The sequence below is a fragment of the Aquarana catesbeiana genome, linkage group LG01, assembly GCF_042186555.1.
Source record: "Aquarana catesbeiana isolate 2022-GZ linkage group LG01, ASM4218655v1, whole genome shotgun sequence".
Taxonomy (NCBI): domain Eukaryota; kingdom Metazoa; phylum Chordata; class Amphibia; order Anura; family Ranidae; genus Aquarana; species Aquarana catesbeiana.
The window spans coordinates 521,545,416-521,564,614 of record NC_133324.1 but is presented as its reverse complement, the minus strand read 5'-3'; the positions used below and the strand labels follow the sequence as shown (position 1 = coordinate 521,564,614).

The following is a 19,199-nucleotide window of genomic DNA, read 5'->3' as shown; positions in this document are numbered from 1 at the left end:
AGAGGGAGATTTTGATTTCCAGGGACTTGCACAGATCCTTCCAAAACTTAGACGTGAACTGGACTCCCCTGTCAGAAACGATGTTGAGAGGGACACCATGAAGTCTTACGATCTCTTTTATGAAGATATCTGTGGAGACGGTCGACCACTACTAGAATGGTGGTAAATTTCTCAGAGTGGGGTAGGTCCACGATGAAGTCCATGGAGATTTCTTTCCAGGGACGTTCAGGGACAGGTAAGGATCTTAGAAGTCCCCAGGCTTTGGTGTTTGATCCTTTACTGCGTTGGCAAGTGATACATGATTGTACATAATTCTTGCAGTCTTGCCTCCAAATCGGCCACCAAAAAGAATGATTAATCAGTTCGGAGGTCTTTTGTATTCCAAAGTGCCCTGCTAGCTTGTGGTCGTGAAAAGTCTGCATAATTTGGAGTCTCACTGAGTGAGGAATGAATACCTTGTCCTGGCCCATAACAATCCATCCCTCCTTTCTAGAGAGGATATTTTTGATCCGGTACATTGACTGGAGGCCTCTTTGATGGTCGACTTGAGATTGGGCTGAATGAGGCAAAGGAAGTTGTGTGGGGACAGGATGGTTCCAGGTTCTGTTGGTTCACATGCTTCAGGGAACATACGGGAAAGTGCATCCGCCTTCCCTTTCTTGATGCCCGGTCGATAAGAAATGTGGGAGTTGAACCTTGAGAAAAATAAGGCTCAACGGGCTTGTCGAGGTCTAAGGAGCTTGGCAGTTCGGAGGTACTCCAAGTTACGGTGGTCCGTGAAAATCATGATGGGTTGGGAAGCCCCCTCCAGCAAGTATCTCCATTCCTCTAAGGCGAATTTTATAGCTAGCAGTTCTCGGTCCCCAACGTCGTAATTTTTCTCCGGGGGGCTGAGTTTACGAGAGGCAAAGGCCACTGGGTGAAGCAGTGCTTTTTGGCCACTTCTTTGGGAGAGGATAGCTCCTAATGTGGACTCTGAGGCATCCACTTCTACTACATAGGACAAAACTGGATTAGGATGTTGGAGAACAGGAGCTGATATGAAAAGTCTCTTTAATTCATCAAAAGCTTCCTGGGCTTCCGGTGACCATTGGAATTTAGCTTGCTGGCGGTTAAGCTGCATTAATGGGAGAGATGATTAAGGAGAATCCTTTAATGAACCTGCGATAAAAATTGGCAAAGCCAACGAATCACTGAACCCCCTTTTTGTCAGAAAGAGCTGGCCACTCCTGGATGGCTTTAACTTTTTGTGGATCCATTGCGACCCCTACTGTGGAAATGATGAACTCAAGGAACTGGATAGTATCCTTCTCAAATTCACATTTCTCTCCTTTTAGATATAGGCCATGTTTTCTGAGGATCGACAGCATCTTCTTCACATGAGTTTGATGTAGCTCTACTGTAGTGGAAAAAATCAAGATGTCATCAAGATACACGATCACAAAATTATCTAGATACTCAGGTGTTAAAACGTCGCCGTAGCATTGCAAAGCCCGAACGGCATCACTAAGTACTAGAAATGTCCAAATCTGGACCCGAAAGCTGTCTTCCACTCATCACCGTCACGTATCCGAACCAGATTATATGCTCCCCGAAGATCTAGCTTGGTGAATATTTGGGTGGTTCGGAGACGTTGGAAAAGTTCAGGAATGAGAGGGAGTGGATATCTATTTTTGATAGTGATTTTATTGAGCTCTCTATAGTCCACACAAGGTCTTAGTGATCCATCTTTCTTTTCCACGAAAAAGATTCCTGCCCCGGCTGGGGATGAAGAGGGAGGGATGAATCCCTTTTCAAGGTTCTCGTCGATATAGAAACGAAGAGCTTCTAATTCGGTTTGAGACAGAAGGAAAATGCGGCCGAAGGGGATTTCAGAGCCAGGGAGGAGATCAATAGGACAATCATAAGAACGATGGGGTGGAAAACTGTCAGCCTTTTTCTTGTCAAAGATGTCCTGAAGGGACATGCTGGAGAACTTCTGGCTTGAGCTGTATGGTTGAACAGGTGGCAGTTCTGTCGTAGCTTGGCAAAAGACAATGCTGTGTCGTGAATAATAAGTCATAATATGTTGTGCCTTTTTAAGGACAGGTTTCCCGCACAATAATTATTATTAAGTAATTTTTAACGAGGATATTTTTAAGATACAAAATCAATCTATATGACACAGTCTATGCATATGAAACTTATTCACGGAGACATGTAAGCATACGAAATAGTCACATTTATTGGTTGACAAAAACAAATAATCACATGAAATTAAGATACCGATTGCGTTACATGACCGTCTTGAAAATCAATAAAAACACTTGCAAAAATGGGCGTACCGTCCCTTTGACATAATACCACCATGATAACTTCTCGGTAGAATCAATAACCTTGTGAACTTGACAATTAAACAGAACGTCTGTATTTCACACGTACAACCGTTACTATACTGCAGGTAAGTAAGTGGTTAACAATGTGAAATGAATTAGACGTTAGTTTTGTCAATAAATGTGGCAACTATGCAAAAAGAAAAATATAATGAAAAATTTGAATCTTTAGAGAAAAATCTACAAGGTGGTTATTGATTCGGGAGAATGATTATCAATTGTATAATATTCAATACATCAATATTTGAGAGAACATACAAGATAAATTCAACATGACATAATTACCCATTCCAAGATGGCTACTATTCCTATTGGTTGGTTACCAGAGTTAAAATGGCTGCCGTGGCTTTCAAAATGGATACTCTTAAAGAGGATTTACTTCTTGAGACCTCTGAGTTCCATGGATCAGGGTTCAGGAATCTTCATAGATGTTTAAAATATGTATTCATGCATGGTGTATAAGTGTCAGTCTGTCTGGGAGTGTGTGTATCTCCCAGTGTCCCCCCTCAGGGTGGATCCCTGAGCTTCCTTCTGAGCTCTCCCCCTGAGCTCACCTCCTCCTCCCCTTTAATGGCATCTCACTTGCCTCTAAATACCATTTCAGATAATGAGCCCATAAAAATTATAATGGCTCTGCCCAAAAGGATGTGGTTTCTGTTCTATTGGTTAAGGAACTTAATCATTTACCTTTCCCGTAAATTTAGTGAGTTCAGATAATACCAACCTTCAACCACCAGGTGTCTCACATGTGTTTTGAGTTTATCCTTTTAAGTGAATACGTTGTTTTTTCAGAATGTGTATAATGGTAAGGATAGTATATACCTTTAAATATTCTGGTAATCGGTCTAATATAAAATACACTCAGTATAATCTTGATTAATAATTTTTTCATAACTGGTTATATATATGTATCTCTAGAAATGTATCTCTATAAAAACTTGTCTATCTATGAAAGACCCATGTTGTTATATATACTAATCACTACTACATAAAAATGATTATCCATATGGATACATGTGTAATTCTGGTATATCCAATGAATATTTGTTTATCTAAACATAGGCTATAGTCTTATATAGTTGTAATCATCATTATATGTTTTTTATCATACTAATTCGTTTCTTAAAACACTTCTACTCATAAAATCACACCTTCATATATACTCTCCCCATACCAAAGCCGTTGGGGCAGCATATACTAAAATTATAATACGTCTCTGTGACCTACATTACCATACATTAATTGAAATGACTTATAATAACCATATAGGTTCTTTTAAAATATTTCTGACTTGCACAAACTTCAAATCTTTCCCACCGTGTGTTGAACTGACCTTAGTTCAAGGGATGTTTAGATAGTTTAGCTTAGTTTGTCCAAATAGTTCCTAAAAATTCACACAATAGGTTTTGTTGGCCAAAGTGTTAGCTATTCAAACAGTTCCTCACTTGAACACAATGGTTTAGGCCAGGTGAGGTAATTTCTATTGTGATAACAGTCTGTATAACCTTGTTTCTTAGGGCTGTAAGGGTAGTTTTTGCTTATTTACTAAAACCATGTAAATATCTCCTGGTTCTGTAACTGAAAACTACCATTGTTTCATCGAGTTTCTGTCTCAAGGTAGGCTTGTAAACTTTAAGATATGGTTGATGCATTAAGCTTTGTAAAGTGTGTGTGTTCACCTATTTTGCATTAAATGGTTCCAAGAGGGGAACAGTTCACTTATTGCAACATCACAGTTCATCTGCTTTTTGAGGCCTAAGCAACTCTCATATTTCTGCCAGTAAATATAAAATGTATTTCTTCATGAATTCACAACAGCTGAGAGCAATACTTGGAAGAGAAGAGAATTTCTTTTTTGCTCCATTTGATCTGAGGATCATGGGCCTGCAACCATGGGAATCCTAGGATAATTGGAAACATGGGTAAGCTAATAATGTCAAAGCAAATAAATTCTCTGTGGCCAGAGTCAGTGGAGATAAGAATGGGCTTGGTTTCTTGGGTGACCGGCCCTGAGCAGGGTAGGGACCCATCTGCCAGATGTATTTGCAGGTACTGTTTCTTGATTTGGAGAGGAATATGCAGACTTTGAGCGAGGGATGCGTCTAGGAAACAACTGCAAGCTCCTGAATCAATGATGGCTAGTAGCTGAACTTCCTCTTCCGCCACCTGAAAAGAGACCGGGAGGACAAGGTGAGACTGGCTAGCACTAACAATCTGAAAGTTCATGGCAAACTGTGAATGGGACTTACTGGGTCTTACAGGGCAGTTGCGTAAGAAGTGGCCCGCTTCTCCGCAGTACAAGCAAAGGTTGGCCTGACGTCGGCGAAGTTTTTCATCGGGAGTGAGTGGAGACCAAAGTAAACCTAATTGCATGGGCTTGCTGTCAGAAGAGGCAGAGGGGACCATGGAATGAGCAGGAACAGGAGGAACCTGAGGTAACATCCAGATTGGTTTAGACGACTGGAAACGCTCGGAGCGTCCTTCTCGGAAGCGTCTGTCAAGTTTGGTGGCAAGTTGGATCAGATCTTCCAGGGAGGCAGGAGTATCCACCCGAGCTAATTCATCTTTTAAAATTTCCAAGAGACCCTGGCGATACGGGTATATGAGAGCGGCCTCATTCCAGTTGGTGTCTCCTGCCCATTTTCGGAATTCCACAGTATAATCTTCCACGGGTTTCTTCCCCTGGGTCAGGGTGTGCAAAAAGGATTCAGCGGTGGCAGTGCGTTGCGGGTCATCATACAACTGCCCAATTGCATCAAAGAAAGTGTCCACTGAGTTGAGAAGGGGACTCTTCTGTTCAAAGAGATTGTGGGCCCAAGATTGTGGTTCATCAGACAGCAAGGAGATGACGAATCCCACTTTCATGGATTCGGAGTGAAAAGTCCTGGGTTGGAGGGCTAGGTATAACTGGCAGGCATTTTTAAATGCCCTGAACTTCTTCTGGTTCCCAGAAAACCGTTCCGGAGTGGGAATGTCATTACTAATGCGGGAGCAGGGTTAGGTTGACCTTGCTGGGAAGATGTTCCACTGGCAGATGCTGATGTGGTATCCAAGAGACCGGGGGCTGTAGTCAGGTGCTGAAGGTGGCCTTCAATCTGAAAATAGCCATCTTGAAGTCTCTGAACAGCCTGGGTAAGGGATGAAACTTGCTGGCAAAGCGCCTCAAGGGGAGAACCAGCTCTGTCTGCCTCGCTCATGGCTGGTTTGTACTGTCAGGTACTCACCAAGGCCGAGTTGCTGAGAGAGGCTCCCCTTGCAGCTGGGTGCACGATACCCTCTGGAAGTGGCACAGCGGGTATTGGGCCGGTAGAAGCACGGGTCACCAGCAGGTAGCAGAGTAGCAGGAAGGTACTTCAGGTAGAGAGGTGATCCGTGCAGGGTGGCTGACACTGGGCTGGAACTGGCTAGGTAGAAGCTCAAGCAGAGTCTGGAGATGAAGACTGGAGCCGGTTCAGAGAGGAGGTCGAGGGTCAAACACAGAGGCAAGGTCCAGAAACAAGCCGGAGGTCAAACACGGGAAGTCAGGCAGAAGTAAGCAGGCTGATGATCAAACACTGAAATCAAGACAGAGGCAAAGTCCAGGAACAGGCCGGGGGTCAAACACGGGAAGTCAGGCAGGTAGAGAAGTCTTTTATAGGCCTGCCCGGGAGATATCCACTGTGCGCACAACGGTGCGCACGTGCGCTTACAGTGCATCGCGCACCCGCATGCGCCAGCCCACAGAACTGTGTGCTTGGAAGCGTGAACCCGCCGGATTGCGCACCCGTGTGTGCCGTAGCGCAGTTCTTCTATGCAGGCACACAGGAAAGCGCTGATGCTGGCAGGTCGAGCCTCTACTATTTCTCTGACAAGTACACAAAGGGCATATATAAAATGGTATGGCCACAAAGGGCACAATCCCCTATATCTAAAACTCAGTATTGTTTGAATCACGAATGAAAGGCTAATAATGACCTAAATAATCAGAAAATGATTGATGGGCATCAATATAAAATTAAAAAGATAAAAAAGGGGAATATAGAGTTATAATATTCAAAAAAGTGAACAATATAGGTAAGGGCCACTAAGGGTTCACATCGAGTGTACACAGTGGACAGACATCACCTAAGAGTTATCAATGAATGCATTAAGGTCCACCTCCATATTCAACCCAAAAGGAGCATAGCACTTAAGTTTATGTACCCATGCCATCTCTAGCCTAGAAATCCCACGCACTAGGGATCCACCCCTCCAAGGGGGGGTATACCTGTCAATCCCTAGGAAAATAGTCTTGGCAGGATCACGGTTGTGGGCTTCAAGGTAGTGCCTAGAGACTGGATGCTTGAGAAAACCAGTTTTAATATTTGTCACATGCTCATTTAACCTGACACAGAGTCCTGCCAACATACTGCAGCCCGCACGGACATTGAAGTATATAGACAACCCGCTCAGTCGAGCATGTGATAAATGGTTTGATCTCAAACTCTACCGAAGTACTGGTGGAAATAAACTTGTGGGTTCTTCTATGCGTGCATCCACTTAAGGAGCACACCCTACACCTCCTACATTGATAGAACCCTGTCAGATTCTCAAAGAAACCTTTCTTGATTGGGGGAGGGTCAAGCACATTAGGGGCAACTCTACCTCTGAGGGAGGGAGCTCCCTTGTAGATCACTTGTGGCTTAGCAGAGAGGACACCACCCAGAGTATGGTCATTTGTGAGAATGTGCCAGTGTTTCTTAATGAGTTTTGCAACGTTTCTATGTTGAATAGAGTAGGTGGTGATAAAAGGGATAGAAGGTATCCTATCTTGATTGGATGTTTTAACCGTCAGCAGGTCACTTCTATTCAGTAATGATACCTCCTCTAAAGTATTTCTGAGAGAGGCCACATGATAGCCCTTCTCAAAGAAACGTTTGATAAGGATATTCGCCTGGAGCATAAACTCTCCCTGGTCAGAGCAGTTACGCTTCAGGCATATAAGCTGACTCTTTGGCACCGATCTTAGCCAGGCTTATGGTGGCAACTATCAGTGGGTATATAAGAGTTATAAAGATGTCCAAGTCATCTTGACTGCCATCCAACAGGAGTAGGATGTCATCTATATTCCTTGCCCACAACACCACCTGAGGTTTCTGGTGGGCATAGATGACATCCTCCTCCAATAGGGCCATAAAGAGGTTCGCCAAACTGGGGGCATACTTAGCCCCCATGGCAACCCCTCTATCCTGTCTATAGAACTGGCCACCGAACCAAAAATAACTATGTGTTGCAGCAAAATGGAGCAATTCCATAATGAAACAAATTTGTTCGTCAAATAAGTCAGAGTCTCGCCACAGAAAATATTTAACTGCAAATAGCCCCAGGTTGTGCGGTATAGCCTTATAGAGTGATGTGACATCTGCCGTTACTAGCCACCAACCAGACCTAGGGGTGTAATAAACTAGAAGGCATTTTGATGACCAATGGTTGTAAGTAAAAATCAATGTACCTGTCCACCCGGGATGTGATGGAATCAATGCCACTTATAATAGGGCGTCCCTGGGGGGCAGGTAGGATGTTTGTGAATTTTCGGTACATAATAGATCACCGGAGTATGCGGCGCTTTGGGTACCAAGTACAATTTCTCCTTGCTGCTTAAAACACCCTGTTCAAAACCCCTCTGGACCACAACCTCTAATTCCTTTTTATACTGAATCTTAGGATCTCACCTAGGGAGTATATGTATCACGATCATCAAGAATCTTATGCTTTTCAGTTAGATAATCCTTTCTGTCTAAAATTATGATGCCCCCCTGTATCAGAAGGTCTAATCACCAACTCCTTATTCTCGCACAGGAAGTTAAGACCGGACACCTTTTCTTTATTAGATTTCACCCTTTTGAGGGGCAATTGGTCTAGATCCCTCAACACCACATGCCTAAACACCTTAAGGGAGGGAGCCAGGGCCCCCGGTGGGTTGAATAGGGAGGCATTAGAAAGCCCAGAGTGGCGATAATGATTGGATGAAGTCCCGTCAATGTGGGTGGGTTGAGAAACCATGTATCTTTTGATATTCAAAAGTGTGAACAAGATATGGTGAAAAATACTCCTGCGCTTTTGAGATCGTTTGCTGTAAAACAAAGGTAGTATTGTAGTCAGAGATAGGACTGGGGGAGATGATGGAGCGTGTCCCGCTGCCTTAGCTGACCAGGGGTGGTCTGGAAAGGACTGTTTAGTAGGAATGGGTGGAAGGCGCGTGATCAGATGCTTACATCAGGAAATGTATGGTTTATTTATGTAAAAGAATACAGACATATAGTCATATAGATATAAAATCATACAAATACTACATAATATTATAAAAAAAAGGAAAAACAGGTAACAAAATAAGTACTAGGAAGTTAAAATTGGGGTGTGCCCATATTGAGGCAGGTATTTAAGAAAGGCTGACGTGTTTCGAGGAAAACCTCTTCATCAGAGCCAGGAGAACTGGAGCACAGTCTGTATGGGCCGGTAGGCCGACATGTGTACATGGGGAGAGGTGGTGTTGCTAGTAGGAGGATGTGTCCTGTGATGGACAATTGATTATTCCAAGTTCCATACCCAGGTGTTCTATGGATGTAAATAGATTGTATTTTCTTTTTGCGGTGCTGTTAGGCTGTCAGATGTGCCTGTCTCAGGAGAAGTGTGTAAACACAGCTGCAAACTGTAGAGATCCTTTTGGAGTGGGGAGCCGTGTGATCCTGGCAGCAGAAGGGGGGAGGAGGAGGGAGGAGGTGTCCTTGAGGCAGCTGATGCCTGGATAGAAAGCGTCTTGCTGCCTAGGGATAGGAAAGGTTTTCCTATCCCTAGGCAGCAAGACGCTTTCTATCCAGGCATCAGCTGCCTCAAGGACACCTCCTCCCTCCTCCTCCCCCCTTCTGCTGCCAGGATCACACGGCTCCCCACTCCAAAAGGATCTCTACAGTTTGCAGCTGTGTTTACACACTTCTCCTGAGACAGGCACATCTGACAGCCTAACAGCACCGCAAAAAGAAAATACAATCTATTTACATCCATAGAAAACCTGGGTATGGAACTTGGAATAATCAATTGTCCATCACAGGACACATCCTCCTACTAGCAACACCACCTCTCCCCATGTACACATGTCGGCCTACCGGCCCATACAGACTGTTCTCCAGTTCTCCTGGCTCTGATGAAGAGGTTTTCCTCGAAACGCGTCAGCCTTTCTTAAATACCTGCCTCAATATGGGCACACCCCAATTTTAACTTCCTAGTACTTATTTTGTTACCTGTTTTTCCTTTTTTTTTATAATATTATGTAGTATTTGTATGATTTTAGATCTATATGACTATATGTCTGTATTCTTTTACATAAATAAACCATACATTTCCTGATGTAAGCGTCTGATCACGCGCCTTCCACCCATTCCTACTAAACAGTCTTTTGATATTCAGCCTACGTATAAATTTGTGTAAATCCATGTAGGTCTAAAATTTATTCAGCCCACGGGGAGGTGCAAACTTTAAACCCTTATTTAGTACGAGTTTCTCAGAGTCGGTCAAGACAACCAAACTCAAATTAAATATCCCTTCACTGGTTATGGCGTTTTTCTTTTTAGCTTGTAATCGCATCCCCCCTCTAGATCCTCTCTTTGGTCTACCGACGTTTTGATACCCTGATTGGGTTTGTGAAAACCTCAATGCTGCTGGTCATGACTATATGGTCCAGGACTATCAAACTCACCGTGATGTCTAGGTGCAAGATATTGGGGCGCACTAGCTGAGCCCTCACCCTCTCTATGTCCATAGTCGGCCTGAGGATCCTCCATGTCACTTAGTGGGTAAAAATTGTTAGAGGTGCTAACATTGTAGTCAAAATCATTTCTCCTATTGGCCATCCCTATAGGGTCAGGTTGCTAAAACTCCGGTCTACGTCTATCAGGTTGATTATGCCTGGGTCCATGATCAGATCCATATCCATAGCCAGAATATAACACCGCGTCAGGGCCACAAAGAGGTGGAAAACCATCACCATAAGTACTATACTGGCCATGCGTCCTCCCACCGAAAGGTCAACCATGCATCGGTCCAGTATTAGCATAAGTATTGTCATGACCACGTCCACCACCAGAGGGATTGCCTGATCCGCGAGAACGCTGCGGCGGGAATGGTAAGTGGTTGGATGGAGCCCCTCCCCTACCACCCCCACCCTATCTGTAGGGGGACTGATGTGACCCCAGTCTGCCTCTCGTTGAAGGTCGAATATGGCCACCTGGGGGATTCTTAGGATTAGCAAGCTGTGAGCCAGAGGGAGGGGGACCCATAGTTGCTGGTACCCCAACCTCCATTTCATTAGTAGTTGCAGGGGCCTGTTCTGCCAGCAATCTTTTTTGCCATTCGAAGACGACTCCACCTTGGTAGTCAAGCAAATCCCTATTGTATTTCTTTTTCTTCTTGGTTTATCAATCTCTATCTTCTTTCTCCAATAATTTTAAGAGAGATTATGATCTCTCTTTATATTCACTACCCTCCTTGAAGGGGTTGAGTTTATCCCTAATGCCCTTAATTTCTTCATCCAATCTAGTAAGTTTTGAATTCTTGCTCTCTATTAGAAACCCCTGCTACAATAAAATAACTGAACCAATCTTCAAGCTGGACGTCACCTTTTTGAGGGCTGACCTCCCACCTGGGGCTCCTAGGGACTATGCCATTTTTTACATATGTTTCCCACTGTATTTGTGTCTCAGAAATAGTTAAATTCTTCAGCCTCATAAACAAACCACTGGGGTCTCCCTCATCCTCTTTGTAAACCTTGAATACACCGTCAGTGTTGACCACCCTAGTGGCTCTATAATCAAAAATATCCACAATACCACTCACTCCTCAAAAAGAGTGAAGAAGAAATCAGTGAATATCAATGTGAGTAAGCTGCGGTAAGTAATATCAAAAATGCCAATAAAGAGAAACAAAGAAAAATACAGCGCTAACTGATACCAAATAAGAATCAATATAAATATAAATGTAAATAGCTGCAGCTCAAAAAATTGTGAGATACACACAAATGCAGTAAATGTAGAAAGAAGTAAGCTGCACTAAAAAACAAATGAGTGAGTAAAGGGATCAGTGATGGACCCATACATAAGTCAAAGGTAAATAAACAATGAACGTTAGATACCAAATAAAAGTGACAAAAGTGAATAGAAAACAATAAACAGTGAATCGTCCCAAATATATAAATAAATAAAGTTCATGAAAATGGATTCAGTAATAATTCAATAGGAGTGAGTATGGCTTCTTAGTCACACAAGTGCACCCTGTGAAAAATCCACCACCGCATGAAATACACGCTTACCAGAAGGCAAGCTTAAGCAAGCTTGTAAGACAACGTGATGGCCAGCAAAGCAAACTTTTGTCCGAAGGGCGTGTTCCTGGATTTTGTCTTGCATACTAACTGTGAAATTGTGTGTACACAAGTCAGTTACACAAAAGTCTAAAGTACAAACACGCATGCTCGGAAGCAAGGACGAGCCGGAAGCGGTCGGTCTTGTAAAACTAGCGTTCGTAATGGAGAACTAACAATCGTGTCACGGCTAATTATGAAATCTAGAAATGCAGCGCACATTCTCTTCTTCTTTAATGGGGTAATAATGAAGCTGCTTTGCTGGTGATACTGATGGAGTTCAGCCAAACGTATTTTAAAAGGCTTTTATTTTCTAGTGATATCAAGAATAATATGAACAGCGATCTTTCATCTCCCCTGCACAGTCCCATCCCCCCTTCAGTTAGAACACAAACTAGGACACGCTTAAACCCTTCACTGCCTCCTAGTGGTTAACCCCTTCACTGCCAGTGACATTTTTACAGTAATCAATGCAATTTTATAGCACTGATCGCTGTAAAAATGCCAATGGACCCAAAAATGTGTCAAAACTGTCCGATGTGTCCCCCATAATGTCGCAGTCCCGATAAAAATCGCAGATCGCCTCCATTACTAGTAAAAAAAAAAAATAATAAAAATATGCCCTATTTTGTAGACGCTATAACTTTTGCGCAAACCAATCAATATACGCTTATTGCGATTTTTTTTTTAAATATGTAGAATACATATTGGCCTAAACTGAGGAAAAAAACAAAACTTTTTTTTTATATATTTTTGGAGGATATTTATTATAGCAAAAAGTAAAAAATAATGTGTTTTTTTCAAAATTGTCACTCTTTTTTTGTTTATAGCGCAGAAAATTAAAACAGCAGAGGTGATCAAATACCACCAAAAGAAAGCTCTATTTGTGGGAAAAAAAGGATGTCAATTTTGTTTGGGTGCAACGTTGCACGGCCATGCAATTGTCAGTTAAATCGACGCAGTGCTGAATCGCAAAAAGTGCTCTGGTCAGGAAGGGGGTAAAATCTTCCGGGGCTGAAGCGGTTAAAACAAATAAAAAAAATTAATTGCCATTCAAGTATAAAGAATTTAAACAAAAAGTCCATTCTATGCATACAAAAATAAATAAAATTTAAAAAATAAAATCATTATTCCAAAAAAAAAGGAACTAGTAATTTGTGAAGGGCTGAAAATCCCCAGTCCAGCGACCTTGTTGAGGGTCTTGTGGCTGGTATTGCCACTGTCCGTCATGCTGCTGTGGTGGGTTGGGTGGCTGTGGTGGGGGGGTGGCTGTGGAGGTGGTGGATGTGGAGCCACAAAATCACACAGGTATGTGTTTTCTTTAATTTGGCCCCTCACCCCGTTGTTGACGAGCTGCAGGATTAGTTCCTCACACCTGCTCCTTTGCTCACCATCCATCTGCCTTAATTTATTGGCAGTCACCACAGCAAATCCCTCCGCCTCATCTGTCCTGAGGGCAGTAGTGGCTGGCTGAGGAAAGCAGCTGTGCCCTCGTCAGAGTTGCCTACCGTAAGTATTTTTACTGGCAGCCAGTAAAAAACAGGCAATTTGCTCCTGCCAGTAAATGCCAGTAAAAGTAAAAGGTTGCCAGTAAAATATATGGCTCTGATGCTTGGCTTGGTCTGGAGTTGGCTGAGATCATCCCAGTGCCTGCTACAGTGTGAAGGGGCGGCTTTGGCGGAGGTGGTGCCTGGGCATGTCGTGTGATGTCATGGTGCAATGGAGCCAAGCAGAGCGGCCAGAGCCTCGCGTGCGGGTCTGCGGTATTGGAGCAAGGCAAGCTGGGACCGGGACCGTCAGTGCTGTTTAGACTGGAGTGGACTGGAGGGAGTGCTTGGCTTAGAGAGAGACTGACACTGTGACTCTGGAGGGGACGTGTTGTGTCAGAGAGGTCTCATCATCATCTGTGCTGCTGCACACTGCTGTCAGTGTCACTGTGAGAGTGAATTTAATGTGTGTGTGTGCCCATTCTAATTTATTAGAGTCCTGTCCCTGAGCTACTTACTATATCGAAAATAAAATAAGAAATATGTTTTTTTGCCTTATCTACTTTAAATCATATTGCTAATTGCATATTTTATTTGTAGCCTAAATACTCTCATTTGCACTTAAAACTGTAATTTTGTAACTTTCGGAAATGTCAGTAAAAACTTGACTGTGCCAGTAAATTTTGGGTGTTGTGTCAATAAATTTCAATCTGGTAGGTTGGCAACACTGGGCCTCGTCAAGATTCCTGCTCTTCCTGGCCCTTTTAGCAGGAGGGTGTAGGGGAGGGATCTGGGACTCTGTCTGGCCACTGGCCATGGGCTCCTCCTGACTGACACTTTCTTGTGTATGAAAATGGGACATAATTAGAATCTTTTTTAGGGTTTGGTCATCAATCACACACAATTTTGATCTCCTCACTGTTGCAAATTAAATGTGGACAAATAGAAAAGACTATCATTCTGACCCCAGCATTTTTTATTCTTGTACAAATCATTTTTGGTCACTACTGTCTATTGATATGGAAACCACTTTGTTAAGGCAGAAATATTTTAACAATAACGTATAGTTATCATCATTGTATTTTTGTATACAAATATGTTCAACAATGCTATACCTGGGTCAAGCTGGGCTCCTCCACATCTTCATCCTGTGCAGCAGGACCTGGGTGGACCTCTGGAGCTGTGGCCTCAGCAGACGTCGAAGGTAGTATAGACAGAGATGGCCTGGGTTTTGTCTGGTCTGACAAAAACCGCATACTGTTGTAATACCACAGCCTGGGGACATATATGTCATCAGAAAATAAAACAAAAGTTATAACCGCGCTAAAGCTTCAGAATATTCAAAGCTCAAAGCTGCACGAATATAACACCAATATCAGTGTAAAAAACATTCAAATAAACAAACAAAAACGTGCGCTAAAAATAGTATATGTGTGCAAAAGCAAATCAAATAGAAGCAATCCACATTAATATAGATCATAAATTATTATATTATTATATTAGAATAGCCAATAATCAAAAAGGCTAATGATAATAAAGTGCAAAATGTGTTATAGTGTTAGCAAACATAAATGAATGAAGCAGCTTACATATAAAGTGCAAAGTGTACTGGAAAGCAGCCAAACTTCAACAAATGGACAGCTTAAATTATCCCACATTAAATGCAGGGTAACCCTAAACAGTCCTATAAAGCATGAACCTCCTCAGCAGTGAGAAGAAAAAATAGTCCATAATTGGATGTCAGAAGGAGGAAAGGGGAAGTTCCATGCACAAAGCACCACTTCAAGGGGACACCTAAAAGTTTGCACAGTCAGTCAGGTCACACAGCCAAAAGGAGATGAAAGTTTCCCCGTGCTCCAAAGATGTAACAGATGGACTCTTACCCGAACTGATGGACCTCCCTTCTGGCGAGGTCGTACTAGCAGGCAGACTTAGCCCTCTGCAGGGACTGTGGATGGCTCCGAGTCCTCCGGTGTATCCTCCATCTGTGATCTGGAACAAACCAATGCTTCCTCCTGCGAGGGGGTGACAGACCCACTCAACCCGAAGGGGAGTGGGTAAAAAGTAGAGAAAGAGCTCTGATAGTGTAGTATATAAAAAAATGTATTTGTTTATTACAAACAACATGGCCACAACAAATGGGCTCTGTGGCAATTAAAAAACACACGTAAAATTCGCCGGCATAAAAAATAGCATACACCCGTGCAGGTCATGGGGCAGGCTGAGAGATGGCTCACGATGTGTAGCCACGCCCTACATGTTTCGTCACACTCTGACGTCTTCAAAGGGGCACGGGCGACTCATCAAGCCATCACCTTTATCATATCGAGCGTGAACCAAGCCTCATTCCTGGCTCCGATTCATATAACGCTCGGCAATGATCCAAGCAGTGTGAGGGGAAAGACCAAGCCTCTATCTGGTATTCACCTTAAATCAATTGCTGCCATAGTAACTCCTCGTAAACGGAAGTGGCATATACAGGGAAATCCTTAACCCTTTCTAGGAGGAGTTCTAGATCCATTCTGGCAAGCAACCAAAACGAATGGCACATAGCTCCCCTAGCATGCTAAATCCTAATATATGAAGTGTATATTCCACAATGGGCTTTCAATAGTGCTGTGAATCATTGATACTATAAAAGGAGTTAATAATTAACTCCAAAAATAAAAATAAAAATAAAAATTATTTGGAAGGTGAACAAAAATAAATTAACTGGTCAATTAAAATTAAAACTGTAAAAAAATTCTTTATGACGTATAAGAGAAGGGGAAAAAACATAGGTTTATTGATAGGGGGATCACAAACTGTCGATACTACCCTAGATTTAATCGGAAGGGCAGCTCTAAAAATAACCTGGGGTTTGTCAGGAAGGATCGACAGTTTGTGATCCCCCTATCAATAAACCTATGTTTTTTCAACACCTAATAGGCTATTATAAATGCAAAAACTGCGAAGTTTGCTCTATTAATGCTGTTACCGAAAGGAAGGTTGTTCAGTTTCATTGCAATGGTGTAGCTCGTGATTTTCCAATTAAATCTTTCATTACGTGTACGACCACCCATGTTGTATATTTTCTCACTTGCCCGTGCGGGCTCCACTATGTGGGCCGCACGGTTCGCCCCTTAAAAGTGAGACTTGGAGAACATATTGGGAATATCAAGAGGGGATTTTTAGGTCATCCGGTCTCCAAACATTATTTGGAGGTCCATAAACAAAACCCTAGAGGGACTTCTTTTATAGGAATTGACAAACTTAGATACCCTTGGAGGGGAGGATCTAAGAGACGAGCCATTTCTAAGTTAGAGATGGAGTGGATTTATAAAACCCGCTCTCTTAGGCCTTTGGGGTTAAATGTGGACATTGAACTAAATGCGTTCATTGATAATTCCTAGAGAGCTTTTCCATTATTTAATGAGACTCAACAAGGAGCAATTAATGTTATTTGAATTTCAATGTTCATACTTTTTATTTTTATTTTTATGCATTTTGATTGTTTTATATCTGTACTCCTTTTTGGCGATGATGCATTCGCATTAATATATTGGCTATAGTTTGAAATGATGTTGGCTATCCCTCCCAGCATGGAGTCATTAGGGTGACAATTCCCCCTAAATGTATAATTAAGAACATAGACTCTGTGGTGTTTCTCCTGCCAATCAGTGTGCCCGTCATTTTATTTTGGTAAGGATGAGGGTATGCGTGGGCATCCACATATATTTATATATTTTTTCCCCTTCTCTTATACGTCATAAAGAATTTTTTACAGTTTTAATTTTAATTGACCAGTTAATTTATTTTTGTTCACCTTCCAAATAATTTTTATTTTTGGAGTTAATTATTAACTCCTTTTATAGTATCAATGATTCACAGCACTATTGAAAGCCCATTGTGGAATATACACTTCATATATTAGGATTTAGCATGCTAGGGGAGCTATGTGCCATTCGTTTTGGTTGCTTGCCAGAATGGATCTAGAACTCCTCCTAGAAAGGGTTAAGGATTTCCCTGTATATGCCACTTCCGTTTACGAGGAGTTACTATGGCAGCAATTGATTTAAGGTGAATACCAGATAGAGGCTTGGTCTTTCCCCTCACACTGCTTGGATCATTGCCGAGCGTTATATGAATCGGAGCCAGGAACGAGGCTTGGTTCACGCTCGATATGATAAAGGTGATGGCTTGATGCGTCGCCCGTGCCCCTTTGAAGACGTCAGAGTGTGACGAAACATGTAGGGTGTGGCTACGCATCGTGAGCCATCTCTCAGCCTGCCCCATGACCTGCACGGGTGTATGCTATTTTTTATGCCGGCGAATTTTACGTGTGTTTTTTAATTGCCACAGAGCCCATTTGTTGTGGCCATGTTGTTTGTAATAAACAAATACATTTTTTTATATACTACACTATCGGAGCTCTTTCTCTACTTTTTACCCACTCCCCTTCGAGTTGAGTGGGTCTGTCACCCCCCCGCAGGAGGAAGCATTGGTTTGTTCCAGATCGCAGACGGAGGATACACCGGAGGACTCGGAGCCATCCACAGTCCCTGCAGAGGGCTAAGTCTGCCAGCTAGTACGACCTCGCCAGAAGGGAGATCCATCAGTTCGGGTAAGAGTCCATCTGTTACATCTTTGGAGCACGGGGAAACTTTCATCTCCTTCCTCTTCATGTACCTTTTGGCTGTGTGACCTGACTGACTGTGGAAACTTTTAGGTGTCCCCTTGAAGTGGTGCTTTGTGCATGGAACTTCCCCTTTCCTCCTTCTGACATCCAATTATGGACTATTTTTTCTTCTCACTGCTGAGGAGGTTCATGCTTTACAGGACTGTTTAGGGTTACCCTGCATTTAATGTGGGATAATTTAAGCTGTCCATTTGTTGAAGTTTGGCTGCTTTCCAGTACACTTTGCACTTTTTATGTAAGCTGCTTCATTCATTTATGTTTGCTAACACTATAACACATTTTGCACTTTATTATCATTAGCCTTTTTGATTATTGGCTATTCTAATATAATAATATAATAATTTATGATCTATATTAATGTGGATTGCTTCTATTTGATTTGCTTTTGCACACATATACTATTTTTAGCGCACGTTTTTGTTTGTTTATTTACATATATGTCATCTGCTGATGCTCTAGATCTCTATGAGTCCATCACCTTACATAGTTACATAGTAGGTGAGGTCGAAAAAAAAAAGACACAAGTCAATAAAGTCCAACCTATGCGGTGATTATATGTCAGTATTACATTGTATATCCCTGTATGTTGCGGTCGTTCAGTTGCTTATCTAATAGTTTCTTGAAACTATTGATGCCCCCGGCGGAGACCACCGCTTGTGGAAGGGAATTCCACATCCTTGCCACTCTTATGCCCTGTACACACGGTCAGATTTTCCAACGGAAAAAGTGCGATCGGATTGTGTTGTCGGAAATTCCGATCGTGTGGGGGCTCCATCTGACTTTTTCTGTCGGAATTTCCGACACACAAAGTTTGAGAGCAGGATATAAAATTTTCTGACAACAAAATCCAATCGTTTAAATTCCGTTCGTGTGTACACAAATCCGAAGCACAAAGTGCCACGCATGCTCAGAATAAATTAAGAGATGAAAGCTATTGGCTACTGCCCCGTTTATAGTCCCGACGTACGTGTTTTACGCCACCGCGTTCAGAACAATCGGATTTTCCGACAACTTTGTGCGACCGTGTGTATGCAAGACAAGTTTGGCACAAAGTCCGTCGTGTGTACAGGGCATTACAGTAAAGAACCCTCTACGTAGTTTAAGCTTAAACCTCTTTTCCTGGTGCCTATCCATGGCAGCATACCTGTGATAAACTCTGCCCCGGACTCCTCCCCTCAGGATAGTTAATACATTATAAAAAAGACAACTCTACCCCCCCAATAGTATTCTCCTTTTTTTCCTCATACCTGATGGATAGTCAGTGCGGGCCCTTTACCTCTGCCTCAGGCAGTTTC

At 42.6% G+C, this 19,199-nt stretch overlaps 1 protein-coding gene across 1 annotated transcript in view; it reads right to left on the bottom strand.

The window, feature by feature from the left end:
• MATK (megakaryocyte-associated tyrosine kinase) overlaps window positions 1-15,474 on the bottom strand; it is a 251,195-nt gene extending 235,721 nt beyond the window's left edge. The window contains exons 1-2 of the mRNA XM_073594228.1: window positions 15,110-15,474; window positions 14,342-14,501 (exon numbers count right to left, since the gene is read on the bottom strand). The gene's annotated coding sequence lies outside the window, so the exon portion shown is untranslated. The remainder of the gene's footprint in view (window positions 1-14,341; window positions 14,502-15,109) is intronic.
• Window positions 15,475-19,199: the final 3,725 nt, after the last annotated feature.